The sequence below is a fragment of the Enhydra lutris genome, unplaced genomic scaffold (assembly GCF_002288905.1).
Source record: "Enhydra lutris kenyoni isolate GAN:26980312 unplaced genomic scaffold, ASM228890v2 scaffoldscaffold50, whole genome shotgun sequence".
NCBI lineage: Eukaryota > Metazoa > Chordata > Mammalia > Carnivora > Mustelidae > Enhydra > Enhydra lutris.
The window spans coordinates 11,553,706-11,575,216 of NW_019154134.1; the positions used below are offsets into that span (position 1 = coordinate 11,553,706).

General features: G+C 38.4%; 1 protein-coding gene and 1 pseudogene across 2 annotated transcripts in view; both read left to right on the forward strand.

Moving 5' to 3' along the window:
* LOC111156917 (NADH:ubiquinone oxidoreductase complex assembly factor 2) overlaps nucleotides 1–21,511 on the forward strand; it is a 263,471-nt gene that overhangs the window by 72,529 nt on the left and 169,431 nt on the right. The gene's annotated exons all lie outside the window — the stretch shown is intronic.
* LOC111156891 lies at nucleotides 16,956–20,136 on the forward strand (annotated as a pseudogene).

Sequence of the window (21,511 nt, forward strand, 5' to 3'; positions counted from 1 at the left end):
CTACTTAAAACTACCAGTCATTTAAACTTGCTGCTCTGCCACTGAGCAGGAAGTATTCTGAGTAGATCCCTGCCCTACAGGGCAGCAAAGCTAGCTTGCAGTTTTATTCCAGAAGATTTGCTCATCTGTTCCATGAGGCTGTCTTTCCACAACAGGATCAATTATATTGTGAGATTTGATGAAATATACTGCCTATGTAACCCTTTCCTGTCTGAAACACAGGACCTTTTGGCAATCTCTCTCTTTCCACCATCTGTCCTTGAGTTTTGTTCTTGCTAAGTTCACCTGTAAATCTGACTTTCTACCCCCAATGCAGATGAATTGAGCCATAAAACTTCTAGATTTCCCTGTTGAGGAGAACTAGTTGGATAGGGTTTTAGATGAGATGACCTTGCCTCATCAGGTGTACCATCGTATTCAGAAGCTAGGATACAGATATGTCCAATGAAGTATGCTCATGTATTTATTTGTTTGACCTTTTGCAATGATGTACATTTTGCAGTGACCAGAGTCCTTTTCTAGATTTTAACCACTCGGTATTCAAAAGGCAGGCACCCTAATAAAGTAACTTCTTTTTTTCATGGGGTTTAATATTTTATTTCTGTATCTTCCTACAAACACAATTTTAGATAAAGGATTCTCTATCTTTTAGCTCCTGGTCATTTCTTCACACAAAATCTTGCGTGAGGCGCACCTGGGTGGCTCAGTCAGTTGAGTGGCCAACTCTTGATTTCATCTCAAGTGGTGATCTCAGGGTCTAAAACCATGCATCTTAGGGGGCTCTGTGCTCTGCAGGGAATCTGCTTCAGGATTCTCTCTCCCTCAGCCCCAACCTCTGCTTGTACTCTTCCTCTCTCTTTCTCTCTCTCTAAAATAAATAAATCTAAAAAAAAAAATCTCATGTGATAGTAGCAGTGGCAAAAACCTAAAAATGAAGCTCTTTAGGTTGAATTGCAGGGTTTAATGGAAAAAGGAAGGTGAAATTTCCCTGGAATCTTATGCCTTCAAAGGCATTCCTTAAAATATTTTCATGGAATGGTTTAGGTTTAATTTGACTTCCATTATTGTGTTCAGAAAAATGAAATTAGTGGGGCGCCTGGGTGGCTCAGTGGGTTAAGCCGCTGCCTTTTGCTCAGGTCATGATCTCAGGGTCCTGGGATCGAGCCCCGCATGGGGCTCTCTGCTCAGCAGGGAGCCTGCTTCCTCCTCTCTCTCTGCCTGCCTCTCTGCCTGCTTGTGATCTCTGTCTGTCAAATAAATAAATAAAATCTTTTAAAAAAAAAGAAATTAGTAGAAGTTAGATTGGCCCTAGGATAGCCTTAGCAGGATTGCTGTAGAGCTTTCTACTTTTTTGGATAGTGATTTTGATTACCAACAATTAGGATACTTGTTTTAATCTGAACTCATTTTTCTTATGAAGGTGTCTTGTTCATTGAAGCATGTGGCCTTTCTTTTTGATTTTTTAACATTATTCCTGTATCCTATCCCAGTTCTGTGTATTCAATGGTAATAATTATCTTTCGGACCTAAATATTGGTAATAAATTCAAAATGGCCGAACTAAAAGCCATTTATGAATAGGAGTATGTCTTCCCTATGGGTAATCTTTTAGGGACAGATGTATTAACCTAAATAAGAATTATTTCTGCAACTCTAGTAGTACAAATCTGGAGAAATTGTTACCAGTGTCTCTACTTTGTTTATACTTTGAATGTCAGCATTTTATTCAGGGTCTTTTTTGGGAAGGAGTTGCCTTTTAATTTTTTTCCTAATTGCAAAAGTAACACAAAATTACAGAAATATTTCATATAGACAGCAAAAGTCCACCATAATACTTCCTTACCCTTCCTGAAATAACCGTTTTACAATTGGGAGTGTATTTATGAGTCAGGATGGGTAGCTGAGCTGTGATAACCAAATAACCATGAAATTCCAGTGGATTAGCATGACAGAAGTTTCTTTCTCACTTACCTACTCCAGGTTAAGGGTGGGGGTGTTGACAGTTTCAGACTGATGGAGAGATTGCACCTTGTTGTAACAGCAACCTGTGGCCTCTTCAGATACTTTGATAGAGGACAAGAGCTTTAGAGCTTATTTTTACTAGCATTGACTTTTTTTGGAATAGCAGTGAGATGTGTTACTTCGGCTCACAGCCCGTTGCCAGAGGCCCAGTCTTGAAGGGCCTGTTTTTCTCTGTGCTGCTGTCTATATTTTCATCTAACAGGTGAGAATGTCTTTTTAATCTACATTTCTTTAATTATGAGGTTGTACATCTTTTTTTTTTTTTTGCCTATTTATGTATTTCTCTCCTATACAAAAACTATTAATATCCTTCATCCATTGTTTTATCAGTTCTCTTTTTATTCAATCTATTTGTATATTAAGAACGTTCAGCCCTTTGCCTTTCATTTGGTTAAACATCTTTTTTTCTGCAGTTTTTTCATTTGGTCTTTTGACTTTGTTTAATGGTATTAATTTGCTCCCCCAGATTTTATTTTTATGAAACAAATTATGCAACCCTTTTCTTTAAAGTTTCTGGGGTTCTGTCATCTATAGAAAGGCCTTTCCCAGGATGCCTGGGTGGCTCAGTCAGTTAAGCGTCTGCCTTCTGCTCAGGTCATCATCCTGGAGTCCTGGGATCAAGCCCTACATCGGACTTCCTGCTCAGTGGGGAATCTGCTTCTCCCTTTGTCCCTCACTCTGCTTGTGCTCTCTCTCTCTCTGTCAAATAAATAAATAAAATCTTTAAAAAAAAAAAAAGGCCTTTCCTGATCCAGGTTTACTTTTATAATCCATTCATGTCACTTTATATCTGAATATTAAAGTTCAAATAAAGCGTCCTGAGAATATAAGGTTTGCTTTTTCCAGGTGCTAGGGACTGTTTTGTGGTTCCTCTGCACATTGTGACTTCTCACACTTGCTATTTAGCCATAGTCTCTGAACCCATTTTACTATTTATTTTCTTGTCTATCATAGCATCTCTTCTGAAAGACAACATAGGTGTGTGTTTTATGAAGAAACCAGAATTCACCACATTTCAAGATCACCTTGTGGCTAAGTAGTTTATAAAACCAAAGTGAAGTGAGCATGCCTTCAGCATACCTGGCTGAATACACTCTTGGCCCATGCTTTGGTCATCAAGGGTGGACCACGTGATGGTCTTCTCTACTCTGCTTTGCACTTTAATTGCGTACCAGGTAGGAGTGGACTCACCATGCTTGGGAAGGTAATGGTGCTGCCAAAGTTCATTAGCCCTAATTTGCATTCATTTCCCTCTCCCCACCTCCACAATTATTTCCCCTTTGACCTTTTAACCAAATGTTTTGAGCTATTCCTTTGATCCTGAAGTCCCTAGAGCTTTTCAGGCAGAAGTATGGCTGTGGGGCAAGGCGCCAGGCTAATCTGAACATTGAGTAGCTACGTTGAGTAGCATGACTTGCCTTTGGCCACCCTTCCCTGTTAGCAGCAAAACTACCAGTTCTGAAACATAATCTTACACTCTGTGATCAAAACCTGACATATGACGGCTCTTCTACTCCGAACACCTTCACAGCACCCTAGGGAAAGCACTGTACAAATCTCTGTATTGCTGAGACCTCACGGGATAACCTGAGTGTCTCTTTAAGTTCAATATTAAAAATTCTGTTGAGTTTATAGTGTGATTTTTAAATGATAATCAACCAAAATAATAATTTATAATAATAGCAAGAGCTAATACATGTAATACTTACGAAGTACTAGGCATTATTAGCAGTTTACGTGTAGTAACTACTTTTATCCAGTGATCGTATTTTATCTTATTATCCCTATCTTTTTTAATTTAAAATTTTTTTAATTAACATATAATGTATTATTAGCCTCAGGGGTATAGGTCTGTAAATCGCCAGATTTACACTTCACAGCACTCATCATAGCACATACTTTCCCCAATGTCCATAAACCAACCACCCTCTCCATACCCCCCTCCCTCTGGCAACCCTCAGTTTGTTCTGTGAGATAAAGGAAGAGTCTCTTATGATTTGTCTCCCTCCTGATCCCTTCTTGTTTCATTTATTCCTTTCCTACCCCCTCAACCCCCCACGTTGCCTCTCAACTTCCTTATATCAGGGAAATCATATGATAATTGTCTTTCTCTGATTGACTTATTTTGCTAAGCACAATACCTTCTAGTTCCATCCATGTCATCACAAATGGCAAGATTTCATTTCTTTTGATAGCCGCATAGTATTCCTTTGTGTGTATATATATATATATATATATATATATGCCACATCTTCTTTATCCATTCATCTGTTGATGGACATCTAGGTTCTTTCCATAGTTTGGCTCTTGTGGACATTGCTGCTATAAACATTCGGGTGCACATGCCCTTTCAGATCACTACATTTGTATCTTTAGGGTAAATACCCAGTAGTACGATTGCTGGGTCATTGGATAGCTCTGTTTTCAAATTTTTGAGGAACCTCCATGCTGTTTTCCAGAGTGGCTACACCAGCTTGCGTTCCCACCAACAGTGTAGGAGGGTTCCCCTTTCTTCACATCCTCGCCAACATCTGTCATTTCCTAACTTGTTAATTTTAGCCATTCTGACTGGTGTGAGGTGGTATCTCATTGTGGTTTTGATTTGTATTTCCCTGATGCCAAGTGATGTGGAGCACTTTTTCATGTGTCTGTTGGCCATCTGGATGTCTTCTTTGCAGAAATGTCTGTTCATGTCCTCTGCCCATTTCTTGATTGGATTATTTGTTCTTTGGGTGTTGAGTTTGATAAGTTCTTTATAGATCTTGGATACTAGCCCTTTATCTGATATGTTGTTTGCAAATATCTTCTCCCATTCTGTCAGTTGTCTTTTGGTTTTGTTGACTGTTTCCTTTGCTGTGCAAAAAGCTTTTGATCTTGATGCAGTCCCAATAGTTCGTTTTTGCCCTTGCTTCCCTTGCCTTTGGCGATGTTCCTAGGAAGAAGTTGTTGCGGCTGAGGTCGGAGAGGTTGCTGCCTATGTTCTCCTCAAGGATTTTGATGGATTCCTTTCTCACATTGAGGTCCTTCATCCGTTTTGAGTCTGTTTTGGTGTGTGGTGTAAGGAAATGGCCCAGTTTCATTCTTCTGCACATGGCTGTCCAATTTTCCCAACACCATTTGTTGAAGAGACTTTTTTCCATTGGACATTCTTTCCTGCTTTGTCAAAGATTAGTTGACCATAGAGTTGAGGGTCAATTTCTGGGCTTTCTATTCTGTTCCGTTGATCTATGTGTCTTTTTTTTGCCAGTACCATACTGTATTGATGATGACAGTTTTGTAATAGAGCTGGAAGTCCGGAATTGTGATGCCACCAACTTTGGTTTTCTTTTTCAACATTCCTCTGCCTATTTGAGGTCTTTTCTGGTTCCATATAAATTTTAGGATTATTTGTTCCATTTCTTGAAAAAAAAAAAAGGATGGTATTTTGATAGGGATTGCATTAAACGTGTAGATTGCTTTAGGTAGCATAGACATTTTCACAATATTTGTTCTTCCAGTCCATGAGCATGGAACATTTTTCCATTTCTTTGTGTCTTCCTCAATTTCTTTCATGAGTACTTTATAGTTTTCTGATTATAGATTCTTCACCTCTTTGGTCAGGTATATTCCTAGGTATCTTGTGGTTTGGGGTGCAATTGTAAATGGGATTGACTCCTTAATTTCTCTTCCTTCTGTCTTGTTGTTGGTGTATAGAAATGCAACTGACTTCTGTGCATTGATTTTATATCCTGACACTTTACTGAGTTCCTGTACAAGTTCTAGCAGTTTTTGAGTGGAGTCTTTTGGGTTTTCCACATAAAGTATCATATCATCTGCAGAGAGTGATAGTTTGACTGCTTCTTTGCCGATTTGGATGCCTTTAATTTCTTTTTGTTGTCTGATTGCTGAGGCTTGGACTTCTAGAACTGTGTTGAATAGCAGTGGTGATAATGGACATCCCTGCCATGTTTCTGACGTTAGCGGAAAAGCTCTCAGTTTTTCTCCATTGAGAATGATATTCGCTGTGGGTTTTTCGTAGATGGCTTCAATGATATTGAGGTATGTATCCTCTATCCCTACACTTTGAAGAGTTTTGATCAGGAAGGGATGCTGTACTTTGTCAAATGCTTTTTCAGCATCTATGGAGAGTATCATATGGTTCTTGTTCTTTCTTTTATTAATGTGTTGTATCACATTGATTGATTTGTGGATGTTGAACCAACCTTGCAGCCCAGGAATAAATCCCACTTGGTCGTGGTAAATAATCCTTTTAATGTACTGTTGGATCCTATTGGCTAGTATTTTGGTGAGAATTTTCGCATCTGTGTTCATCAAGGATATTGGTCTGTAATTCTCTTTTTCGATGGGATCCTTGTCTGGTTTTGGGATCAAGGTAATGCTGGCCTCATAAAATGAGTTTGGAAGTTTTCCTTCCATTTCTATTTTTTCGAACAGTTTCAGGAGAATAGGAATTAATTCTTCTTTAAATGTTTGGTAGAATTCCCCTGGGAAGCTGTCTGGCCCTGGGCTCTTGTTCGTTGGGAGATTTTTGATGACTTCTTCAATCTCCTTACTGGTTATGGGTCTGTTCAGGTTTTCTGTTTCTTCCTGGTTCAGTTGTGGTAGTTTATATGTCTCTAGGAATGCATCCATTTCTTCCAGATTGTCAGATTTGCTGGTGTATAGTTGCTCATAATATGTTCTTATAATTGTTTGTATTTCTTCGGTGTTGGTTGTGATCTCTCCTCTTTCATTCATGATTTTATTTATTTGGTTCCTTTCTCTTTTCTTTTTGATAAGTCTGGCCAGGGGTTTATCAATCTTATTAATTCTTTCAAAGAACCAGCTCCTAGTTTCGTTGATTTGTTCTATTGTTTTTTTGGTTTCTATTTCATTGATTTCTGCTCTGATCTTTATGATTTCTCTTCTCCTGCTGGGTTTAGGCTTTCTTTGTTGTTCTTTCTCCAGCTCCTTTAGGTGTAGGGTTAGGTTGTGTACTTGAGACCTTCCTTGTTTTTTTTTTTTTTTTTTTTTGAGAAAGGCTTGTATCACTATGTATTTTCCTCTGGGGACTGCCTTTGCTGTGTCCCACAGATTTTGAACTGTTGTGTTTTCATTATTATTTGTTTCCCTGAATTTTTTCAAATCTTCTTTAATTTCCTGGTTGACCCATTCATTCTTTAGAAGGATGCTGTTTAGTCTCCATGTATTTGGGTTCTTTCCAAATTTCCTCTTGTGATTGAGTTCTAGCTTCAGAGCATTGTGGTCTGAAAATATGCAGGAAATGATCCCAGTCTTTTGGTACTGGTTAAGACCTGATTTGTGACCCAGGATGTGATCTATTCTGGAGAACGTTCCATGTATGCTAGAGAAGAATGTGTATTCTCTTGCTTTGGGATGGAATATTCTGAATATATCTGTGATGGCCATCTGGTCTAGTGTGTCATTTAAGGCCTTTATTTCCTTGTTGATCTTTTGCTTGGATGATCTGTCCATTTCAGTGAGGGGGGTAGCAGTGAAGTCCCCTGCTATTATTGTATTATTGTCGATGTGTTTCTTTGATTTTGTTACTAATTGGTTTATATAGTTAGCTGATCCCATGTTAGGGGCATAGATATTTAAAATTGTTAGATCTTCTTGTTGGACAAACCCTTTCAGTATGATATAGTGTCCTTCCTCATCTCTTAATATAGTCTTTGGCTTAAAATCTAACTGATCTGATATAAGGATTGCCACCCCAGCTTTCTTTTGATGTCCATTAGCATGGTAAATTGTTTTCCACCCCCTCACTTTAAATCTGGAGGTGTCTTTGGGTCTAAAATGAGTTTCTTGTAGACAGCATATTAATAGGTTTTGTTTTTTTTTTTATCCATTCTGATACCCTGTGTCTTTTGATTGGGGCATTCAGCCCATTTACATTCAGGGTAGCTTTTGAGAGAGATGAATTTAGTGCCATTGTATTGTCTGTAAGGTGACTGTTACTATATATTGTCTTTGTTCCTTTCTGGTCTACTATTTTTAGTCTCTCTCTTTGCTTAGAGGACCCCTTTCAATATTTCCTGTGGAGCTGGTTTGGTGTTTACAAATTCTTTTAGTTTTTGTTTGTCCTGAAAGCTTTTTATCTCTCCTTCTATTTTCAATGATAGCCTAGCTGGATATAGTATTCTTGACTGCATGTTTCTCTCATTTAGTGCTCTGAATATATCATGCCAGTTCTTTCTGGCCTGCCAGGTTGCTGTGGATAAGTCTGCTGCCAATCTAATATTTTTACCATTGTATGTTACAGACTTCTTGTCCTGGGCTGCTTTCAGGATGTTCTCTTTGTCACTAAGATTTGTGAGTTTTACTATTAGATGACGGAGTGTGGACCTATTCTTATTGATTTTGAGGGGGGTTCCCTGTGCCTCCTGGATTTCAATGCTTGTTCCCTTTGCTGTATTAGGGAAATTCTCTACAATAATTTGCTCCAATATACCTTCTGCTCCCCTATCTCTTTCTTCTTCTTCTGGAGTCCCAGTTATTCTAATGTTGTTTCATCTTATGGTATCACTTGTCTCTTGAATTCTCCCCTCGTGGTCCAATAGTTGTTTGTCTCTCTTTTGCTCAGCTTCTTTATTCTCCATCATTTGGTCTTCTGTATCACTAATTCTCTCTTCTGCCTCATTTATCCTAGCAGTAAGAGCCTCCATTTTCGATTGCACCTCATTAATAGCTTTTTTTATTTCGGCTTGGTTAGATTTTAGTTCTTTTATTTCTCCAGAAAGGGCTTTTATTTCTCCAGACAGGGTTTCTCTAATATCTTCCATGCCTTTTTCAAGCCCAGCTAGCACCATGAGAATTGTCATTCTGAACTCTAGATCTAACATATTAGCAATGTCCATATTAATTAGGTCCCTAGCCTTCGGTAACTGCCTCTTATTCTTTTTTTTTGTGGTGAGTTTTTCCGCCTTGTCATTTTATCCAGATAAGAATATATGAAGGAGAGAATAAAATACTTAAAGGGTGGCAAACCCCCAGAAAAATATGTGTTAACCAAATCAGAAGAGACCCCAAATCTTGGGGGGAAGTAAGGGGATAAAAAGAAGTTCAAAAAAACTAAAAAATAAAGAGAAAGAGAGAGAAAAGAAAATATAGATATTAGACTGGTGAATAGGACAGAGCCACCCCCTTAATTTTGAGAGTACTTTGGTCTCTTAGAAGAAACTACCTCCCAAAATTTTAAAGAAAGAAAAACATATGCATATATATACAAAAATAAGGGTAAACATGATGAAGGGATGGAATATGACTGTAAAGATGAAAATTTTTTAAAAATTCTAAAAAAGGAGTTTATAAGATAAGTTGGTTGGGAATAGAAAGAAAAAGAAAGTAGAGAGAATTTGCTCAGGCTGGAGACTAGAGCAAAGCCCTATGCTAGATTTAGGGTATATTTTGATCTATTATAAGAAGTTGTATCCCAAAATTTTTTAGAAGAAAAAACCCTGTGTGTATACAAAAAATAAAGTTAGATACAATGAAAGATAAAATATGACTATAATAATGAAGGTTCAAAAAGATTTTTTTTATGAAAGGTATTGTTAAGATAAACTAGTTTAAAAATGTTAAAAGAGTTAAGATTAAAAGTTAAAAAAAAAAATTAGAATAAGAAACAAAAATAAGGGACTCCTGGGTGGCTCAGTTGGTTAAGCAGCTGCGTTCGGCTCAGGTCATGATCCCAGCGTCCTGGGATCGAGTCCCACATCGGGCTCCTTGCTCATCAGGGAGCCTGCTTCTCCCTCTGCCTCTGCCTGCCATTCTGTCTGCCTGTGCTTGCTCTCTCTCCCTCTCTCTCTCTCTGACAAATAAATAAATAAAATCTTTAAAAAAAAAAAAAAGAAACAAAAATAAAATTTAAAAAAATTAATTAACTTTGCAAGACTAAAGAATCATGGGAAGAAAGACATGAATTCCATGCTTTGCTTTCTCCTCCTCTGGAATTCCACTGTTCTCCTTGATAAGTGAGCCTGGTCTTGGCTGGATTTCTTGCTTTACTTCTGGGGGAGGAGCCTGTTGTAGTGATTCTCAAGTGTCTTTGCCCGAGGTGAATTGCACTGCCCTTGCCAGGGGCTGGGCTAAGTAATCTGCTCCAGTTTTCTCTCGGGAGCTTTTGTTCCCTGATCACTTTCCATAGAGTTCTGGAGAACGGGAATGAAAATGGTGGTCTCCCAGTCTCTGGCCTAGAGGAGTGGAGAGCTCAGTGCTCCACTCCTCAGTGCTCCCTCAGAGTAAAGCACTCAATCACTCCCATCTCCCTGCTCGCCAGAGCTCACCCGGCCTGTGACCAAGTAACTCTGTCTCTGGCACACAGCCCTGCCTGGAGTCTCCAGACCCAGCAGATCACTGCCCTTCTTCCACGGAGGTCTCCCCAAATCTGCCACTTGTGGGGTCCTAGCTCAAAGAGCAGTGGCCTGACTGTGCCACAGATCACAGTTTAAGGTTACCCAGAGCTGAGAGCTCACTCCTCGGCTCCGTCTCTGTGGCTGGCTTCCCTGCTCTAATACCTGCGAGCTCTGCGATACTCAGACACCCCCGATCCTTCTGTGACCCTGCGGGACCTAAGACCACACTGTCCCCGTAAGGGCTCCACCCCCACTTAGCCTCTGGAGCGATGTCCCTCAGTGGAACAGACTTTTAAAAGTTCAGATTTTGTGCTCCATTGCTCCACTGCTTGCCAGGAACTGGCCCCTCCACCCGCGGTCTTTCTACTTGTTGCTTTGGATTCACTTCTCCGCAGGTCCTACCTTTCAGAAAGTGGTCGATTTTCTGTTTCTAGAATTTCTGTTCTTCTCTTCGATCCCCTGTTGGATTTGTATGTGTTTGGAATGGTTTGATAAACTATCTAGCTGATCTCCTGCTACCTGGCGTCATCTCAGCCTGCTACTCCTCCGCTATCTTGACTCATCTTATTATCCCTATTTTATAGGTAGGGAAAGTGGGATACAAGGAAGTTACATAATACTAAAGAATAAAAGCCCATAAATTTCAGAGCCAGGGGGTCTCCTTCCATAGTCTGTGCTCTTAACTAATTGCCTAAAAAATATCTGAAGTTTACTCAACATTTGCTTTTCTACTTAGCTGGTGTGAACGCATTCCAAGGTACTCTTACCTAATTGTAGGGACCTGTGAAGTAATACAGTACCTTAACTGTTGGAGGTGAGGATTGCCCTCAGGCATTTCTGAACCAACTCATGGTTTGTCCTAGGTGCACACTGCCTGCGGACCTCAGTGTTACAGCAGCCATTTTCCTCTCTTCCCTCTAATGTTTCATGTTGTCTAAATATGAAAATCTTGTCTTTGTCAGTAGGATTATAACCTGCCACAGAGCCCACTACTTAGAAATGAATCAACCCAGCTTGTCGCAGGGTAATGTCTCCTCCAGGCAAGGTTTTCTGCTGAGATATTTAAAACTGGGAAAAATAAAAGAGGTAAATGGGGTGTTGGGGTGATGCTGTGAATGCCTACAATTAGCTAAAGTGGCCTTCATCTCAGGGTATATACTCTCACTATGGTGAAAGGAAAGCCTTTCTAGCCATGTGTCAATGACTTTATCATCCCTACTTCATGGCAGATAGAATGAAAGAGCAAAGAAAGTTTACTCCCAGAGCAATTTATTAAACATGAAGTAAAAATAATCAAGAGTCTTGTTTCTTATCGTATTTTCCCCCTTTAAAATTGCCTTCTTATTTTTGACAAATGTATTTATTTCCCTTTCATATCACAAATTTAAGTGTGTCTCTGAATAAGACCCAGTATCTAATTTTTTTAAGAGCTATATATACTGGAACAAAGTTTAAAAATTCATCCCCCCAAAACAAAAATTCATTCCCTTGGCTCTTCCTTCTTTTTGCAATTTGGAGAGTATTAAAATTACGTTTGGGTAAGGCTTTTACTGAGGAGATATGTTTGCTTGTTTATCCATTTTACATCAAGAAAAAAAACATAAATATTCATATCACTTCTTGGCAAATAACTCAGTTGTCAAATTATTTTTGTATCCTGGGGTTGGTGCTAACTCAAACTTTTTGAAAAGGATATTGAGTTTAAAATGTGGATCTTTAATCAGATAGGTTACTTCACATAGTTTCAAAGGCATGGATAGTTTTTGTTTTTATGTGAAGAATGAGGCATTAGAGTTATAAAATTGAGATTCTTGTTGAATAAGCAAGTTTGTTTAAGAATGGGGTAATGGAAAAGCTTACTAATTTGCACCGAGAAGTTGGAGTTGTCAAAAGCTAACTCCTAGGCAACTAAGTCTCTTGAAGCCATTTTACCTGGGCTGATTACCATATTTCCCAATCTCAGCCAAGGTGATCTTAATCCCAACCCCTCAATAAAAATATTCCCCTTAACCTTTGTTTTCTTTTTTCCTGATGAGATTATAATAGAGAAGTGTCATTCCTCATTCTACTTTGTGATTTAGACATTACTCTCATCTTTTTGCTAGAAGCAACCAGGCACTGCAAAATATTATCTTTGACACTGTAAGAACACCAAAGTTTGACTGCAGTGCCTTAAAATAGGTGATTTGAGAGGTGAGTGGTGGCAAAGGAACACACAATCAGGGCTGTTTTGTCGGGCTTTGTGGTTGTGTCTCTAGTTGTTTTTGACACAACATACGTGGTAAAACCACCCATCCCTATCATCCTTCCCTTCTCTGTGGAAGCCAAGGTATATTAAAAAGCAATATACATTAATCTCCCAAATTAAGTATTTTTCATTTATATAGAATTTTGTATTCTTTGTAAAATATATATGGATATATATATATATAACATGTTACACATGTTAAATGTTATATATGTTATACATATATATATTATATATACGTATGTTGTGTATATAATATATATATATAGAGAGAAAGTATTTTAATGTGCAACTTTAAAGATCAAATATATCCCTGTGGATTACAGCCTCTAATTATATGCTATTTGAGCCATTATATTCATGTAATGTTTTATTAAAAATGGTATAAATAGATTACAGGAGGACATAGTAATTTTTTTATAAGCTCAGCCTTACGTAGTATAAAGAGTTTCCTTTAATAAGACTATATTTTTTTAAAAAAATTATTTCCAGGTAAAAACTGGTTTTAGTACATGTAATTTAGGATCTCATTAAATACTAAAAAGTTATTTAAGGAATAAAACATGGATTTTTATGTTCCATGAGGGCTAACTGTGCTGTTGATGGGAAGTATTCAGTATACCCAAACTTACTTTTTTAAATTTAAATTTTGTTAGTTAACATACAGTATAATATTGGTTTCTGGAGTAGTATTCTGTCTATGGCCATATCACCCTGAATGCACCCAATCTCATCTGCTCTCGGAAGCTAAGCAGGGTTAGGCCTGGTTAGTACTTGGATAGAGTAGTATTCAGTAATTCATCACTTATATATAACCGCCAATACTCATTAGCCTATCCCCTATGTAGCCTTCCCCCCCAACCCAGACTTATATTTTTGTTATATAAAGCAATTTAACTATTTTGTTTACATATTGGTTGACACCACAGGGTAGTAGAAAATGTACATACACAGGCTTTGATGCCATATAGACTGAAATTAAAAATTCCAGTTTCTCTGCCAACTAATCGTGTGACCTTGACCCAAGTTTGTTTTGTGACAAGCCTCTGTTTCTTCTTCTGTAAAATGCAAAAAATAATATTAGGCTTCAAAGTGGAAATTATAAGGAAGAACTTAAGAAAAGCTCCTAGTACCATGCCTTAAACCCTGTATCTCTTTGATCCCAAAGTTTGGCCTATTCCGCTTTATAAACCTCTCTCTGGATTATTGTGGTAGTCTGGTATTCCAGTCTTTCTTTCAGTTCACCCTCAAAGTGGTCACCAAAGTGTTTCTTTTAAAACACATCTTTGAGGGGCGCCTGGGTGGCTCAGTGGGTTGGAGCTTCTGCCTTCGGCTCAGGTCATGATCCCAGGGTGCTGGGATCGAGCCCCACATCGGGCTCTCTGCTCAGCAGGGAGCCTGCTTCCTCCTTTCTCTGCCTGCCTCTCTGCCTACTTGTGATGTCTGTCTGTCCAATAAATAAATAAAATCTTTAATAAAAAAAAAATAAAAATAAAACACATCTTTGAACCTGTTAGTGTCCTGCTTTATGAAACTTGCCAGTGACTCCCTGTTGTGCCAAGGAGAAAGTTGAAGTACCTTGCCTTCGCATTCTTGGGCTTTCCAAGGTCTGATTCTACTATCTCTTTGATCTTGCAGCCCTGGTAAGTGAAATGTTTGCCAGGTGAGAGGAGCCCTGAATCATAGGCTTGTTGCCTTTTATATACCGATTTAGTCTATGGTACTGGAGGTGGTAAAGTATATCCATTCACATTCTCCTGTTTTACTGTTACCATAAACTACTTTTGTTGCAGCACCACATTTAAGGAATTACTGTAGTATTTTATTCCTTCTTTTTTTATTTTTAAAGATTTTATTCATTTATTTGACAGAGAGATGGAGAGCACAAGTAGGCAGAGCAGCAGGCAGAGGGAGAAGGAGAAGCAGTCTCTCTGCTGAGCAGAGAGCCCGATGTGGAACTCAATCTCAGGACCCTGGGATCATGACCTGAGCCGAAAGCAGCCGCTTAACCAACTGAGCCACCCAGGTGGCCCTATTTCATTCCTTCTTATGTTGTCAGACTTGTGTGAGGTTTTAATGCAGTCAGTGGCTGAGACTAGCCACAGCTCTTCATCCTGTAGCCCTTGGCCCTGGGAATCTTTAAATGCTAAATGTATATGAGGATTTTTGTTGTTGTTGTTAACTGAGGTAAGAATCACATAACAAAATTAACCAATTTAAAATATACAGTACGGTGGCATTCAGTACATTCACGTTTTTGTGCAATCCTCACCCTTGTCTTTATGAGGACATTTTTTAACCTAATCCATAGTGTCTTTGAATGAGCGTTGAAAGAATAATTTTAAGAGTGTTAAGGAAAAGGCAGTTGGGTGGCTCAGTTGGTTAAGTGTCAGACTCTTGATCTCGGCTCAGGTCACAATCTCAGGGTCATGAGATGGAGCCCTGTGTCAGTTTCCATGCTGAGCATGGAGTCTGCTTGTCCCTCTCCCTCCATCTCTGCTCTCGCCCCCTCTGCTCTTCCTTCTGTACAGCACTCTCTCTCTCTCTCCGTCTGTAAAATACATAAATAAATAACATCTTAAAATAATTTATGGTGGGGTCTCCCAAGTTTACAAAATCTACAAATTCTATATATATGGAAAGATACAGTAAATGACACATAACATAAATTTACCATCTTAACCATTTTTAAATGCACATTTCAGTAGAATTAAGTACATTCCCTTTACTGTGCATCTCAATCCCCAGAACTCTTTTCATCTTGGAAAACTGAAACTCAGGAACTTTCAGTTCCCCACTCTTCCCTTAGCCCCCTGGCAACCACCATTTTATTTCCTGATTCTATGGTTTTTCTTCCTGTTTAAGTCTAAATAATATTCCGTTGTATCTATATGCCACATTTTGTTTATCCATTTATCTGTCAGTGGACATTTGGGTCATTTTACCTTTTGGAAGTTGTGAGTAATGCTGCTGTGAATTTGAGTGTACTACCGTCTCTTTGAGACCCTCCTTTCAGTTTTTCTGCTTATATGCCCAGAAGTGGAATTGTTTGATCATATAATATGCTATTTTTAATTATTTTGAAGACCACTATATTGTTTTCCATAGCAGCTGCACCATTTTGCATTCCTGCTAACAGTGCTACAAGGGTTCTAATGTATTCACATCTTGCCATTACTTGTCTGATTTGGGTTTTGGGTTTTGTTTTGTTTTGTTTGTTTTTAACAGGAGCTATCCTAATGGGTGTGAGGTAGAGTAGTACATTTTAAGTTAAAGTTTGATGAAGAGGGAATTATGATTAAATGTCTAGTATCACTCAGAGATTATAGCAAAAGTCTAAACTTGAAACTTGTGCACCTTAACCCTTTTCTGCTTCACTGTGTGCCAAATGATAGACCTTGCGTAAGGCTTATGACAGCTTAAGAATTCAGGAAAATTCGCCTGGGAATTGACTGAAACAAAATCCAACAAAATCTCAAGGTAGTGTGAAAAAAATAAATCACAAAATTTATGTACTTTGAATGTTGTACAGGCTACAGCTATCCTCACACCAGAGCTACTGACTTGGTATAGTATGCAAAAATAGGTTAGGGATATAGGAAGCTCAATAATATTTCTTCCTCTGCCAATTTCCCTTCTAATTTTCTACATAAAAGGTTCGAAAAAAGCTAATAGATAGTAGTTAGAAGCAGTAACACTGACTGGCAATAAGAGATAACTGACTTATTGTGCTGTGGTGGGATCATTTAAAAGTCAAAAAGCTAATGCCAGTAGGACCTATTTATGGTAAAGTACTATGTTACTTATTTGCAATTAGCATGAGATCCAAAGATAAAGTGTGTGCACAAAAAGGGTGTTTAATTTACTAAGGCAGAATAAAAACCGTAAATTATTTTTAAATTATTTTTATTAAAATAGACGAAGTATTTTGCTTTTCAGAGCAATCAGCTTCATATATCTAAAAATGCTGTCCTATGGATTAGTTGGCTTTTCATTGGTGCCAAAAAGATGACATCCTGTTTAAGGTAGCATCTATTCAAATACCCAGAAATATTTTCACCATCTTCCCTGTGTAAAATCCAATTGTCTTTATAATTTTCCATTTTCTGGAATGGTCCTTGAAATCTGTTTTCATCCTCCTTTGTCTGCCTAACTCCTATTTGATGAGTATCTCTTACAGAAAGTTTCCCATTTCTTTATACTCCACAATTCTAGGTTCCTTATTTTTTCCTATGTGGTATCATAGCAGATAGCATTTTCTCTCTTCTACTTATCTCTGTATTATAGTGAATCTGTATTCATAACCATCTGATCCCTGAGACTGCCATTATGGCTCAGATCAGAGACAAAGTTGTTGCTATCATGCTACAAATTGTACATAGCATACATCTTGGTACGCCTCTGGGAATGTGAGGCCATTAGGTTTTCTGATGTGAGTCATCCTGAAAAAAAAAAAAATTGCTAAGACCATTGAACCAGACTGTGAGTAACTTGAGCCTTCTTTCTCTTTCTCCCATATACAGAACAGTGTTAGACCTAGGAACTCAGTGTATGTGTGTATATTTGTGTTTATATAAATAAATATTTATTGTACTTTTTAATGTATTTTAAAATTTTGTATTTTTTTAGAATGAGTAAACACTAAGTGAAGAATTTGGATTTTCTTTTTAAGAAATGTATATGCATTGTGGAATTTTAAGTTTTGTGTAGGAAGAGTGATAGAGCTGTGATACAATAAAATTGTGTCATAAAATCATTCTCCTTCTTCTTCCAGAAGAGAATTTGAGATTGCAGACTGGAAGAAAGAGGTATAAGATCGTACTGAAGGGAGAAAGTAAAATCGAGGTGAGGGAAAAGTGGGGCCAGATATGAGGCTGTAATATAAACTCCAGTTACCTGCACATTCACTCCAAGTGATCTGAAATGCATCTCTGAGCTTTATAGCAACCAACTCAAAAAGGGACAGCCTTCTGGTCAGAACTTCATCATAGCTATGAGATCAGTCATCTAAACAACTATTTTGAAGGAATATGACCATTTTTTTGTCTTCCAAAAATAACCATAAACTCATTTTACTTTTATTCTGAAAAAAAAAAATGTTTCTTGTTAAAAAATAATCAACCAATGAAGTACAAAATATCATGTAAATATGCCATTAGAGATCATTTTTGGCCACACACAAATGGTAACTTGGTAACACAGTTCATTCTGGCTAATTTACATTCCTAACAATATAAGAACTTGGTAATTTTCTTGCACCCTTAGTAACACTGGGTCAGTATTGCTAATCTTTCTTAGGCCTATAAGAGAAAAATGATATTTGTTATTTTTCTATTATTCTTAGTACTGATATTTGATGTGACTTTTTCCATGGTTTTTATGATTAGACTTTATGCAATGTAATGAATAAGTATCCTTGAAAACATCTTTTGATAGATTTGTTATGTTTCCTTCTGGAGTATTTTTTATGATAACACTAAAATATGGGTAATAATATTTTACCAGATATTTAACTTCAGTAACAGCCTTCCTGGGGTCAATATGATATGGCCCGGTATACAGTGTTCTTGTTGATTTAGATTTATCCAGGAGTGTATTTGTAAAGACCACTACCTTTCCACCAAAATCCACTATCTCCTTCTTCCTGGACACACAGGAAGACTACATTTACCAGTTTCCTTAAAATTAAGTGTGGCTATATGATCACATTTTCTGTAATGGATTGTCACTGGAAGTGAAGTCAGTCACTTCCTGGCCCCACCAGTACAATCTCCTTTTGTTTTCTCAGTGCCCTTTCTTCTTTCTGGCTGAATGAAATTGGCAGTGCTTTAGGGAAACCTTGGAAATCAAATGTTGAAGATGGCTAGAGAGCCGTCAGTCTGGATCCTTAAATGACTGTATGGGAAGACCTGGCTTACCTGAACATCCACCCAGGACAGTCACATAAGAAAGAGATATACTTATTTAAGCTACTTTATTTTTAGAGTCCATTTCTACTACAGCTTAGCCTATCCTAACTAATAGAAAATATAATTGAACCGAAATTGAACTAGATTCAAGTGCTCAATATCATGAGACTATGTTTTCTGTATCACATGACCCTTTTTTCTTCCAAATTAGCTTCATTCATAGATAGATTTTCTCCACGATGTAAGATAAACGGCCCCAGCAGTTTCAGGTCTATGTGATCTTTGTTAGTTATGATCATAGAGGTTAAGAGTCTTCCTGGGCCTCCAGCACAATATCTCAGGAAGTGCTGATTGGCTCAGCTGGTGTCACGTGCCCATCCCTGAAATAATTTTTGTGGCTAAAGATTTGTAATACTATGGCCAAATTTAGTTCACAATCCTACTTCTGGATAGAGGGATAATAGCCTCCCTCCCCCAACCTCAATGGACAGAGCATGATCAAAAGGAATGAAATAGTAAATGGTTCCCTAAAGAAAGGACTTCTGAACAATAAAGAATAAACACCAGAATACAGTATGATTAGAAAGGATTTTCAGTTAATATAAGCATGAAATAAGAGGAGCCTGGATGAGAGTGGTGGTATAAACATTAAAGTAAAAAGAACAAATCAGAGGAATATTAGTATATTTTTGTTAAAAGGTTGGCATTGTTGGGGAGGGAGTTAGTAGTAAAATCAATTGATGTTTGTAAAATACAGTTGTAAAATTTTTCAATTGTGGCAGACAGTGCCTCAGGCTGGAGGCAGCTGCATAGGTGCGGCACTGAGGGGAATAAGCTGCAGGCCTGGTGGGCTTGCCCTGAGTCCCTACCTGGCCTTCGTTCCCCACATGGTGTTGCACGGATGCTGAGCTGCCCTGCTGGTGGTGAAATATTTCCTGTGCCAAAGCATGCTGTGTAGTTCCTGGGACCAAGTGTTTGCTGCTTTCTGGCAGCGGTGCCCAAATCCCTACAGTAGACATGTCTTGAGGGAAGACACAGTGCACAGGGAGGTGACCTCTAACCAGGAGCTCCAGTACCAGGGTCTCCTGCCCGGACCAGCAGGGTGCCCCGCGAGAGCCCAATGACTGTTTGTAAAGACAACAACGTTGTCTTTACACTTTACAACGCTGCCAACGTTGCTCAATCAGTGTAGTTTACATCCTAGAGGATTCTGTTGTGGACCTGCAGAACCAGACCATAACCACCTTCATGTGGAACATTAACCACACCCAGATAATGGTGGTAGAGGAATGGTGTGTTTACTGTATGAGCTCTGAGAATAGGGGCTGGACCGAAATCCACCAGGAAGCCTGGGTCTCCCCTAGGGTGCCTCCAGAGCTGTCCAGGAATTTGGCCTCACTCTATTACAAAGTACTTTGACCAAGACTGTGAAGGGCTTTGAATACATCTTGACCAAGCTGCAGGGGGAGGCCCCTTCCAAAACCCTTGTTGAGACAGCCAAGGAAGCCAAGGAGATGGCAAAGGAGAAGGCACTAGCAGCTACAGAGAAGGCCAAGAACCTTGCCACCAAGAGCAGCAACAGCAGCAGTTTGTGTAGCTAGCCCAGGCCCTGGTGTGGTAGGATGCCTGTCCACCTGGCTCAAATCCCTCTGCCCTTTATAACTTGTACTTTATTAGTAGACGTCAACTTCCAAACAAAATTTCTGTTGTAAAAAACACAACAATATTTGTCAACCTAACCATAAAGATATAGTGTTAAGTATATTCATACTGTAAAAACAACAGAAGTTTTTGAATTAGGAAATGAGTAAAATAATAGAACTATCAAAGGATTTGAGAGATTTGAAAGGAAAAGCAGTGGGGAATAGGGAGAGATGGATGTCATAATTATTGATGAAACAGCCAACACCATAGGTTTCCAAAGTCTTGGGGAGCCAATAAAGTACTGCTGGGCAGGTGATTTGCAAGGCTGGAATATAGCTAACAGTGAGGAGAAAGTCATACACCTGGGCATTGGACATCAGGATTAGGCCACAGATCTCAATGTAAGAGAACAGGATCTCTCTTTCTAATCAAGAATAGTCTCTGTCGAAGCTGGTGAGAACACTTTTGGTTACAGTATTTACGGGCAGTGGTGGTCTTTTCCTGCATTAAAAAAAATTGGACTCAAAATAGAATTTCAGGAGCAGTTTCTAGAACTGAGATGTTGGGCACACACCAAGGGACAAAAACATATTGCTACTTGATTGGTACCAGCAACAAAAGTGACTTCATAATGATCAATTTAATTGAGCAATCTTACATGTTTCTCCTGTTTCAGCACAAAATTTCCTTGATGGGAATTTGCAGGGCTTACCATAAAGATAAGACTTCAAGGATTAGATACTTAGGACATATTACAGGAAGATATAGAACTCTTTGTCACAGAAGTGTAAGGACATCCAAGTAGAGCATTGCTTTAAACAGAAGTTCATGATTAGAGCTCCTTAAGTGATTAGAGTTATAAATGTTATCCTGGTAGTTTTCATCATAGAGATAAAAGACAAAATAATGGAAGCTGTTCCTTCCTGTATCACTGGTGTGACTTTAATGAGCCACTGCAAAATAGCAAGGACCTCATCATTGTTGTCAACAAATATTCGAGTGTTCTACACTGTGTAGTACAAGATTCAAATTCTGCAGGACAAAATGTTTATCAACTCTGAGCAGGGGTGGAATATATGCTGTATTGCTTTTGTGTTACAATTCTGTTCCTTTATTTGCCTTGGAAAGCACAGTGAAAGACTCAATACTTTTACATGTTTTAGTATTATATTTAGTATTGTAACAAGTTTCCAACCTACAACCTACTTGAATTCCAAAAGTTCCATGTAAGCAGCTTGTTCAAATTCAACACATTTTCCATTGAAATTGTGTTCTGAATGGTAGTTCAAGTTCCAGAATAATTCACATTCCTTTTAATCAACAGTTCATTTG